At 43.5% G+C, this 12,913-nt stretch overlaps 1 protein-coding gene across 1 annotated transcript in view; it reads right to left on the reverse strand.

Moving 5' to 3' along the window:
• opcml (opioid binding protein/cell adhesion molecule-like) overlaps positions 1–12,913 on the reverse strand; it is a 267,544-nt gene that overhangs the window by 152,084 nt on the left and 102,547 nt on the right. The window lies entirely within an intron of this gene.

Genomic DNA, 12,913 nt, shown 5'->3' on the forward strand with positions numbered 1-12,913 from the left:
TGTATTTCCCTCTCTCTCTCTCTCCCTCTCTGTCTCTGTCTCTCTCTCCCTCTCTGTATTTCCCTCTCTCTCTCTCTCTCCCTCTCTGTCTCTCTCTCTCCCCCCCTCTCGCTCTCTCTCTGCGTGTCTCTCTGTCTGTCTCTCTCTCTCCCTCTCTCTCTCTTTGTGTATCTCTATGTCTCTCTCTCTCTCTTCTTTCTGTATGTACACATACAATGCAAAAGGCTCATTTCATCGCTTCAGTATCTTTTTTTATTCGTTAAATAGGCTACATTCTCTCTCTCTCTCTCTCTTTCTCTCTCTCATCACTACCTCCTCCATCCTGAGGACCATATTGTCTGCAGCAGTGTTCTCACATGGGGGGTTAGGGTAGGTGGACCCCGTGGCTGGGGGTCCAGGGACCTCCAGCAGGTCCTTAAGGGTAGTGCTTGATTGACACTTGGATCCCTGTAAGTCGGAACAGGGGGAACAAATGTGGGTGACTTAATAAAAAATGATACACTTGCAATTGTGTTTTTAAAGCTCACTAAGTCCAGCAGTATTAGTTATCATGACTAAGAGTACAGTGAAATATTCCTCTGTTAGTTTAGTAAGGGCAACACTTAGTGAGTGATGCTTAGCCAACAAAACCACATAACTAGGTTAAGGAACAATGTGCGTCTCTGTACACGAACCAATTGCATTGTGTGACGATGTCACGACCGCCATGATACAGGGCGCCGTACTACTGGAAGACCAGATGGCTTTGTTCTGCTTGGACATCATGGCAACACTCGGTAAAAACACAGACTGTGTGCTGGGATAGACATCAGGGGAAAGGCTGTGCATCGACACACACCTCTTATATGATGTAGTGTGAGTCTGGGTGCTTTACATGGAGATGGAGAGACGTCATGTGAGCAGTTAAAAGTGTTCACGTAAGGGATGTAACAGTGACAGTGAGTGCTTATTGTTTATTTGAGAAAGATTCTAATTTGATCAAATTATATTAGTATACAAATTAGAGATATGCGGTATGAAAACCGGAAGATACAGGAATGTGATTAAAGATGAGAGGAAGAAGGTAATTCATGTTATTCTTTATTAAAAAAGATTTAAAGATTTATAGATTTGATCGGTATAGGACATGGAATTGGTTTGCATTTTCTAAATATCTTTTTGAAAGTATGGGAACTGAGGAGAAAAGTAACTTATGATATGTTGTTATATCAATATTTGTTGTTGGTTTTCTCCCAGAGGCTTATTTGTGGGAGATTTGTTGTTGATCTTAATGTGCTTTCTGTTAGATGATGGTGGGTTTACTTGCTGCAATGTTTGGCTTGTTTTTGGATAATAGTTCGGAATAATTCAATGAGGTACTGGTCATGTAATGATCATTCATTCAATCTTTCATTGATATAACAATGACATTACTTCAAATGTGAGTCCAGAATGTATTTATCTGGTTATTATGACATTATAAGGACTTATCATGCTGAATTAGCCTCCATCCTCCTTTAGAATTGTAATTGTTGAATGACACAGACCTAGAATGAACACACCTTGCGTTGGGTCTTTATAATACTAAACAAAAAGGATAAGTGCTGTGGCCTCATAGGGATCTTTTCAGATGTCCTTAAATCCATGGAGGAACACAGCCAAAGCTCGGTTAGCTAGCAGGCAAAGCATGTGCCCGCCCGAGGTCCCTGGAAGCTGGGTTGAGACTGGAATATGTCAACATGTTTCAGGACCTTCTTAAATGGTGTTTTGTGCGAACATGTTTAAGTCTTTGTGTTTGATCGAGTCATAACGCATCAAACCTGGAGCCAGGTTGGATGCCCGAGCTCCCCGAGCCATGCGGGTGCAACTCTGTGCTGTCACTCCAAGCAAAGAAAACCTGATCCTGACCTGACCTCCGAGTAAACAATGACAGGTGTTCTGGCGACGTCCACATCCATGAGGCCCACAGAACGAGCCCACGGATGTTTTTCTTTAAGCCGTCCTCCCAGCTCTCGATCCAGCACCATTCTCTTTCACATGAACAGAGGAAGAAAATAACTCTGCACTCTGGTCCTAACCTTAAGGAAATAGGGGCTCAGATTGTCAAGTTGATTTACTTAAAAAAGAACAAATAGCCGCTGAGTTACTGATGTCTCCTTCCCAATGTTAATCTATGGCAACAAGTCATTTTGGGATCAATGGTATCACCCGATAGGCCCAGAAGTTGTAATTCCACCATTTGGCCACTATGTGAAATTGCAAAGCCCGGTTCTCTTGCTGGGGGCTTTTTATAGATCCCTTTGTCCATCTATGGTTTTCTGAGCCCTAACAAGTTACAGAAAAGTGTTGATGTTAAGAGTTCTAATATGTTGTCCCATTGCTCTCTGGAAACATCTACAGCACCACCTTGTAGACCTGGGAGGTGTTATGTTAGACTAACTCAATAACTCAAAAAGAGATCACCAAACCACATTGACTTTGTTTACTGATGTGTTCCTGCACTGGTTCTCCATATCTGTATGCATGGAAGGGATGCGGGCCACTGAGGAAGCGAGTGGCAATTGGAGCACATCTGACAACAGCACTCAGAACCCCCGATGACATGAGAAGACTGAACAAGATCATTTCTTTACCGTAACATCAATTTGGCACGCTGTTAAGCTATTGGATGGGAGGCAACACATGGAAATCCACGAGGGCTGTGGAGGCCGTCACTGGGAAAGATCCGAGTGGCACACGGCATTGTCCTCGTCGGGTATCAAATGTTTGTGCAACTGTGAAAGCAACTGTTGTGTATATCATCAATCTTGTCCCATGACAATTTACTTCACAATAAAATCATTTATTTTAAAGATGAGCGTACTAAGTGCACTGCACGGTATAGTACCCCCAAGACAATTACATCTGTTTAGCAGGTGTGAGTAAATGTTATTGCCCACTCTCTGGTAGTAGAACACAAAAAAAGTGCTTCACAATGGACTTCCGGGTGTTAATAACAATAAAACATATTATTCTATTGCTTTGGTCCCACCATTCCAATGCAGCAGCTACAAACCATAATTACCCTGACTAAACCCATTCCCAATCCCAACTCGCCAAAAACTCCCACAGGGCATTGCCCCTCGACATCGGATACCAACTCCCTTCGATGTAAACCCACCCACTTCATTATTAGAGCGTCAGAGCAACAGACTTAGTAGTTAAGTAGTAGATAAAGGCTGAGAAGGCGAACGGGTCAAACCAACACAGGACTTTCACCCAGAGGACCTCCGTTTGTTTCCCATGTGAAACTAAAAGTCAACGTTGACTGAATTCGTCATTTCCGTAGCAATTCCTGTTTGAGTCATTAGTCAGTTACGTTAAATTAAACCTAAGTTGTGTTGTTGCCCAAACCAAACTACCTGTGAAGACAGAAGTTTATTTTGAAAATATAGTACGCTCCTAACAATTGGAAACCGACCCTGGCTCCTGTAATATCCAACGCGGATGCTAGGTCACAAAGCGTCATAGTCTGAAGGACCACCGACCAATTGTCAGCATTTGTCGAGTTGGGAGAATGAATTCAATTCAATTCAGTTTATTTTGTATAGCCCAAAATGGCAAATGACAAATTTGCCTCGGAGAAGCTTTACAATCTGTACACATACGACATCCCTGTCCCAGGACCTCACATCGGATCAGGGAAAACTACAAAAAAACTATAAAAAAATGAACATGAGTAGGCATTATGTTAGGCAAAAGCCTGAGGTGCACAGGGTCAATACTTGTAACGTAATGAGCAGCCCATCACATTCACCGAACCAGTTTACTCTCAGGTTGTTATTGAGGAATTATGATGATGTCTCGTGCCAGAGAAATTGAGCTAAGATAAGACTTAATTAAAATGATATCTACCTGGGATGCAACACAAGTCCTGACTATGTGCTCGTCTTAATGGTTTTTAAATTAAAATCCGTCCCTGACCTCAGCAAAATCTAAGATACGTGGTCTTAATTAGAGTCAAGGGTACAAGGAGAGGGGGGGGGGGGGCTGAGCCCTCGTTCACAGAACCCCCCCTCAGTTGATTAAGGCTGCACCGTTTGGTCATGCGATTTCCTGTTAACACCTTGGTGCTATCAATCCACTGTGAGGATAAAGACGGTAATAACACCATCAAGAGAGAGAAGGAAGAGTTGCAGGAATGTGCGGTATTTTCAGCAATCACTTCTGCACAGAGGATAAACTGAGACGGCGAAGCACTTCTCACCATGTCCTGTGCCTTGAGTTTTAAACCCCCATTGTTCTGCCTAACAGCGGGTCAGGTACATCCGGTGACCTTGTGAAGGCTCCACCACGCGCGAGGGTGCCACGCATGCAGAAATGACAAATTAGAATGGCATTGTTTTTTGCACGGCCCACATGAATCACTCCTGATGGAGCGAGGCTCGGGGCAGAGCAAAAAGAAGAAAGCTAAACTATGTGGCTTAGATCAACTACCCATGCTCCAAAATAGGAGGTGGACATATTGATTTTAACATGCCCAAATGAACAAAGCCATTTCACTTAAATCATCGTCGTTTTGATCAGTCGCAGCCGTATGCAGCCCAGCTCCTCCCAGCAGATTGTGTCTCTCATTTATTTCACTTATATATGCAGTGACATTCACATAATTTCCTGCCACGGCGCATTAACACCAGGCCCTGCGTGGTTTATGCAAACAATCCATGCTAATCTTTATTCACATCATGCAAGGATGGGCAGAGCACGCAGACAATAGACCGGCCTCTGACCAAAGCAAGCTAATACCCATGCAAAAACATGGGCCGACTGAATAAAGAGCACTCACTCAATGGATTCAGTCATCTGCAGAAGCTCAGAATCCACTGGCACAAGAACACTAATGTTATGCAACTTATTCATGAGGGCCTGGCATTCAGAGGTCAGTCCAAGTTTTGGGAAATGTTTTGAAATGAGAAAGAGCTTGTTTGCAGCAAGAGCAGGAACCTGACACAAGTTCTTCTGTGTTGGCTGAATGTATTCAGGTAAATGAGCTGGAGTGAGTCACGTTTGGGGTAGGTACACCTACAATGTTGAGTTACAGAATCTAAACCCAATTAGGACAATTTTAACTATATAAAAAAGCACCTTGAATCAGGAGAATCATATAATCTAACAAAAATAAATCAGTTTTTACAATATATTCAACTGCCAATATGTGTTTGATGGCTCAAGAGACATGTCAGGATATCTCATTCAGATGTCGGCATCATCATTAAACTTCCCAGAATATATATTATCTCCTGCTGCAGGAATAAATCTCATGCAACCATTCAAGAACTATATTATTAAATGAAGATCCAGCGGAAGTTCAGACAGGAAGACATTCTTTACACTCTTGTTCATTCATAAGCAGTCTCTTAGTCTTACTCCATCAGCTGATTGGGGGCGTGTACGATGAATGAACCAATCGGAGGCGGAGCAGTTCTGTAAGCCAATCAAAGCATTGTTGGCAAACCTTTAAAACATGTTCTCCTCTCTGCTGCTGTCAGTAGTCATTTCAGCTCAAGCCGATGGACCCTCCTCCTCACCAGGCTCCTCCAATCAGCATCAGTCCTGCGCCTCATTCATCATCATGTTACAGCAACTCTTCTTCTACACCACCACCAGTGTCTGGGCTCCAGGGGGGTTCTGCCTTCACAGATATCAGCATCACTACCCCGTCCAATCGCCAAAGACTTTGCACTATTCAAATATATGCAATTGTAATAAATGATTGTTAAACTCTAAAAACAATTCTCTCCTGATTGAACTGGTTTAGTCCATTTAGACATGTGTAAGTACTGCAGGTCAGTCACAGCAAGGCCAGATGCTCTGGAAGAAGAAGAAGATCTTCTGGATTTTGGTACAATTTTGGTCAATATTCACCAGTTAAATAGAATAATGAAGATGAAACACAAGACCTTTAAGGATATGTTGACATGTCTTTTAAAGGGTATCTTAATACAATACTCAATACAATACAACACAACCCAATACTATTGTATTGGCTTACGACTCACTTTTGGAACCAGGTCTTTTTCTCTAGAGCACCTTCTTAGTTTTAGGCAGGACACTAACTGAATCAGCAAACCAACAGAGAAACTTCACTTTGTACGGCATAGTGTACGCAGTGGGTCCCAGGACGTGTACGGCATAGTGTACGCAGTGGGTCCCAGGACGTGTACGGCATAGTGTACGCAGTTGGTCCCAGGACGTGTACGGCATAGTGTACGCAGTGGGTCCCAGGACGTGTACGGCATAGTGTACGCAGTTGGTCCCAGGACGTGTACGGCATAGTGGGTCCCAGGAAGTGTACGGCATAGTGTACGCAGTTGGTCCCAGGACGTGTACGGCATAGTGTACGCAGTGGGTCCCAGGACGTGTACGGCATAGTGGGTCCCAGGAAGTGTACGGCATAGCGTACGCAGTGGGTCCCAGGACGTGTACGGCATAGTGTACGCAGTTGGTCCCAGGACGTGTATGGCATAGTGTACGCAGTTGGTCCCAGGACGTGTACGGCATAGTGGGTCCCAGGACGTGTACGGCATAGTGTACGCAGTTGGTCCCAGGACGTGTACGGCACGGCATAGTGTACGCAGTGGGTCCCAGGACGTGTACGGCATAGTGGGTCCCAGGAAGTGTACGGCATAGCGTACGCAGTGGGTCCCAGGACGTGTACGGCATAGTGTACGCAGTTGGTCCCAGGACGTGTATGGCATAGTGTACGCAGTTGGTCCCAGGACGTGTACGGCATAGTGGGTCCCAGGACGTGTACGGCATAGTGTACGCAGTTGGTCCCAGGACGGGTACGGCATAGTGTACGCAGTGGGTCCCAGGACGTGTACGGCATAGTGTACGCAGTTGGTCCCAGGATGTGTACGGCATAGTGTACGCAGTTGGTCCCAGGACGTGTACGGCATAGTGGGTCCCAGGACGTGTACGGCATAGTGTACGCAGTTGGTCCCAGGACGTGTACGGCATAGTGTACGCAGTTGGTCCCAGGATGTGTACGGCATAGTGTACGCAGTTGGTCCCAGGACGTGTACGGCATAGTGGGTCCCAGGACGTGTACGGCATAGTGTACGCAGTTGGTCCCAGGACGTGTACGGCATAGTGTACGCAGTTGGTCCCAGGACGTGTATGGCATAGTGTACGCAGTTGGTCCCAGGACGTGTACGGCATAGTTTTGAAGGCAGACATTTTTTAAAATCGGGTTCGAGCAAATAAAAAAATCTGACACTATTGATCTTAGTTTTGCGATCTAAAAACAGTGACTTTGCACTGGATGTGCTGTGTCCTCTTGTGACGATTCTCTCTGACCAATCAGTGGTCTGCAGTGTTTTAACTCCACCCTCTAGCATCAGATCAGCTCCACTGGAGCCTCGACAGACGTGGTACCAAGAATGGAGTGGTTCTATTGGTACCATCCAAACATTTGCTCATGGGAAATGAGCAAATGTAACTTTACTACTTTTGGAATAAAGTAGTAAAGTTAATTCCTTTATATCCTGACAATCCGTATTTGAGCTTCAACAGACAGTGTCAGGGGCGGACTGGGGGAAAAAAGTGGCCCGGGAGTTCCTGCACAGGAAGAAAAATCGAAAAAAATCGAGAGAAAAAATCAAGAACGGAAAAACATTTTATTTTGAAAAGGAAATATGTTTTATTTTGAAAAATTACCGGATACATCCGTCTGTGTGTCTGATTCTCTTAGTCTTGATACATGTCAAGAGGCTACATGATACTCTAACGTCCACAGGAACGACCCGCAGACGTTGGTTTCTTTTATTTGCCGGTTTATTCACACTTCGCTAACAGTAGCTAACCTGAATGCTAACTAGCTCACGTTGCTTCGCTCACATTCGTCATAACAACAACACAGTCACTTCGTCGGTACACCTCCCGCCTACCACCCTACTCCCCCAATCACAGGGCTCAACCCTCCCTACCAGCACGCTGCTTCCCTGTGATTGGCCAGCTAACCTGAACATTTCAAGCAACATCCAAACCGTGAGTGTGAATACAGGTCACCAGGAGCAGTATACATGTCAGTCAGTGATTACTGACTTTAGGTATTAGACTAAATTTAACGTCATCGGGGATACCGGCCCACCTCCCCGGTATCCCCGATGGCCAGTCCGCCCCTGGACAGTGTGTCCTTTCAAACCACCAGCTCTCATAGCCTAGGTGTCAAATGCAGACTTTTTGACTCGTCCCTTAAGAGTCTGGTACCGCCAAGGAGTCTTGACCACGCCTCCTTATGTGTCGGGAAGAACAGGTTGGAGCCACTGCAGAGGCATTGTAAGACTCTTACTTGGAATGCACCATTCCACAGACAAATTTAATTGCCTGAAGTTCAGGACTGACAATGTTTTTTCTTTGAGAACAGACTAATTGCTTCTGTTTTTCAATCAAATTGAAACTTGATCCAGGTCTGCTTTATACTGTGTAGGAGCTTTAGTGCTCCTGGCATGGATACCTGCACATGATTCCCACTTTGATCTCAGATAACTACATCAGTCGCCAGGTATCAGACAGCTTTAATCAGACGCGTCAGCTGCAGTCTCAGCGTGTGGAACAAAAGGTTGTTTACGTCTGTCGCCAGCCTTTAAAATGCACCGTTGGTCTTTTTGTGCTCTCAGCGAGCCGTGCTGGTCTTTGTCACATCTGATCCCGATCCCAGCCCGCCTCCAGTTCTCTCTTTACTAATGCTGGGGGACGTGTCGCAAAGCCCGTCAATGTATACTTGGCGAGAAGGCATGAATTATTTAAGAAGACGGTTTCCTATAACTGATTTGAATGTTCAGACATCCTGTGTTATCAATAGTTGTAATTCTCCCAGCAGGCGCCGTGCTCAGCAGATATGCTGATACACTATCACCGGCTCGCTGACCTCTGCACGACTTTCTGTTGTGCATGTGACAGAATTAAAAGTGTGGGCACAAAGATGAGGCATTGATTTGAAACGCTTTAGTAAAAGTGCGTTTCATTTATGAAACGTCTTTTTTTCCAACCAACATTTATCCCATTTTTAGCAGCTCTATTGACGACAAGCAACGGACGTAAAAGATGGCTGAAAGTCAAAGCTAAATCCTCCTGCATTAGGCATCCATCCTTTATGAGAGCCTTGGAAATATGAAAGGTGCCAGCAAGGTGAGTGTGTGTGTGTGTGTGTGTGTGTGTGTGTGTGTGTGTGTGTGTGTGTTTCCACATGCTAGCATATTTAGCCTCTGAGTTTGAAAGAGAAGAAATTGGATCTTTATTTCTTTGCACCATTACATTGAAACCTGATTTCTATTCCGGTAAAAGAAGGCAGTTGTCGTAGTTTATGTAGCACACATCCGTCTGGATATAATTGAATCCAGGATTGTGGCTCTGTGAATGGTTTGGATAATGATGGCTTTGTGATGGCATTTCAACAGATACCTTGGGGGGGAAAGCCTAATACGTTTTTGGATGCAGAGATAAGACTAATGGAGAGTGGAATGATCCGTCAGTATTTCCTTATTTTTACAACAAAAATACTTTGACAGCTTCTTCAGTAAACAATCACTACTTCTTCCCTTAACAAACAATATTAAAATGCCAACATGATGGGTTATTAAGACAAACGTTCATTAGTAACATTTTCAGCTTCATAATCGGTGGTCCTCCAGAACACGGTTGCCATCTCAACCCGAATGCCAGTCCTATCAGCATTAAATTGTCTTTAACCTAAAAGGTTATAAACAATTTAGACGGTGACAATAACAGTGTCCAATCTGAAGTCAGAGGAGCGGCTCCCAGTAATGCTCATACCAGAGATGGATCCTGCTCACTTCAAGGTGAATGCATCTGAATGAGCAATTTCCATTCAGATATTAGTCAAATGGAACTAATACCTTTGGATAGAACGAATTCAACCACTCGGATCATATTTGACACTGACATATGGTTGGCAGTTTTGGGAAAGTTGGAAAGAAATATCTAAATAATGAGGGAATATTCAAAGAGAAGTTACGCTCAATTTCATCGTCGGGAGTCAATCAGAAAGTGATATCAGTGATGAATTATTTGTCAGTGTCGCTTTAGTGTCCCTAATGGTGGAGAGGGAGGGGTGCAAACAGAGTATATGTATCCCCATGACAATTGGTGTAGTTCTGTTTTCACTGCAGGATTTGGAGGCGTATGAACAATCTGTGATCTTGCAGAAACAAGAGTTTTCTTTGTGTGTTCATTGTAGCCACAGGCAACTAAACCTGCTTATTACATGTTAATGACGGCCCTTATTTGCAATGCACACTGGCCTGAGACACATTCATCTAAAAGTGTGTGAATATTGCTTTACATCTAGCATATATGAGAGTTTTGCTCCAAAATAATACAATATTCTGGATTTGTATAGACTTCCGGTCGAAGATGTACATTAGCTAAATGTTTGTCCACAAAGTATTATCTCAACCCCACCAACCAACTTCTCCCCTGTGTTGACCACATCCTTTAGTATGTCTGGATTATATAATAGCACTTCTCAAACACAGAGTTTTGCTTTTGCATAGCTCAAACATACTTTAGATGGTAGCTTAGTTAGTTTTTTGTATTGGAAAACGCAACAAAATCAAAATGCAGGCACAAACATACGGAGGCTCGCACACTAAAAATAATGCTCAGTTGAACTTAATTATAATTCTATAAAAATTTGAATGCTCATCCATTTAAAGCTATTGTGCATCTCTGTTAGAATCTACATTTTGTCCGTTTCTTTGCTACAATGCTCAGTTATGGTCATCCGTCTTAATTGTCTTTATGCCATAACTCAACCGATTGTTCAAGCTTGAAAAGGATGAAGACTAAAATGAAGAAGACTGTGTAATACGCTTCTGACTGTCTCAGAGGCTGTGTGGGTGAATGCAACTTTCTAAAGCGGAAAGTAATTAAAAGCTATTTGCACACATCAATGCTTCACATGTGGATTTGGGATCTCTTCCAATAGGAATAAAGAACCTGCATCTAGTATATGGATGACACAGATTGTACTATTGAGTTTGCTGACGTTCCAGTCATATATTTAATTCTGTGTCCGATGTTCCTCTCGTTAGTTTGTTACAACCCTTCTTTTAAAGTAGATGTGCTGTCGAGTGTTCATGATGCTGTGGCAGGTGTGTTACTGTTCTTTCAGAGCCCACGCAGTGCAGATCTATTAGCACATTTGACCGGAGACATGCTTTCTTACTTTTTACTCATATTTACAGCTTTTCTTTTCATGTGAGAGCGTTTCAAAGGGCTTTTGTACTAACGTGTGCCATGTGATTTAACCTTGGGCTACAAACAGCTGCGGGCATTCACACAAATGCATGTTAATGATCAGGGCCCCGCACACCAACTTCTTTCTGGACCTTGGATCAACTCTGTGGTGTGTGTGTGGGAGTGTAATACTCATGTTGTGGGGACATACATCTGTGTACACAGTACATGGTGGGGTCTTTCTCTTGGGGGCAAAATGCATATCCCCATAACATAACTTCAATGTGAGACTTACACCTAAGTCTCACAGACAGTGACTTGAGATGTTTACATGTTACATACAATTTGAGAACATCTCTGGGTTTGGGAGGCTAAAGGGATGTGTTGAGTTACAGTAGCTGTCAGTAGTTGGAGAGCAGGTTATCCACTAAGCGTGAGATCGGCGGGTCGATCACGGCTCCTCCTGTCCACATGTCGAACCCCAATTTGCTACTTAATTGTGCCATCGGTGTGTTTGTGTGTGAATGTTCACACGCAGAGTAAAGTGCTTTCATTTGAATGCAAGTACACCAAGTCAAAGACTTGAGACTTGAATTGGACGTGCAACAAATGATCTCTGGTTAAGGTTCAAGTCATGGTTGATGAGGCAAGTGGCAGTTATGGTTAGGACAAGTCCCCAGAATATGAACGTCAATGTAATGTATTTTAAAATGGTGCAAAACGACTGTATGTGTGCATGTGTGATCATAATGACAAAAAGATTGGCCCTGATGATCTGTTGGACGGCCCCTAAAACCAAAACTGTAATACAAAATCTATGTAAAACGTAATGATGCTTTAAACTGATCAAACCAAACTTTAGTCATTCTTTTTTTTTTGGTACTATCTTGATTGTTTGCAAACAACAAGAACGACAGCACAATATTGCACTCACACACAGACAATAGAATTCATTTGTGTGAAGTTAGTGAACGATGTCCACTTTCACTAACTGTTGGTTGACCCTCCCTGAAGTGGCGTTGGGGAGTCACACACATGTGACATTATGAAAGGCAGCAGACGTGCTGACTCATCGCTTGTGATCTCACACAAACTCTTTATCGTACATAACATCCAGTGGAAGAGGACTGTGCAGAGTTGCAATATTAACTTCCTACACGAATAACTGACTTTTACAAAGCTGGCAAATGATGAATTACCACTTACAACGATTAAACAGAGTAAGTCATTTTTTAGAAATGTAGTCTTCCTCTCTCGAGAACTAAGAGATCAGATTCCTGTATTTACTCATTTCCATATTTAATGAACACGCTACTGAGTGAAGGTGATTGCCTCCCTGCGTGCGTCACAACAACACCAGCGAATGGTTCACTGGGGCATTTTGATCTCGACAGTTTCCTTCGGCCAAACTAATTTCTGCGCTCACAGTATAAAAGTCTGGAGGGCACAATTACAACTGGCAATGGAAAAGAAAATGTTGGCTTTGAGAAGAAAAACGAGGGGTAATCTCCCTCATTTTTCTTATCCGCAGAAGTCCAAGAAGCCGGAGAGGGTACAGTATTTCCCCGGATAAAACGACATTCCACCCACACAAACAAGTACACACAAGTACACACAAGTACACACACGTCTTTACTATCTCCACTTGGTTTCCCTGTTGGTTTGTTTTTCGAATCGAGGAGGACCAAAGCAT

The sequence above is a fragment of the Cyclopterus lumpus genome, chromosome 14, assembly GCF_009769545.1.
Source record: "Cyclopterus lumpus isolate fCycLum1 chromosome 14, fCycLum1.pri, whole genome shotgun sequence".
NCBI classification, from domain to species: Eukaryota; Metazoa; Chordata; class Actinopteri; order Perciformes; family Cyclopteridae; genus Cyclopterus; species Cyclopterus lumpus.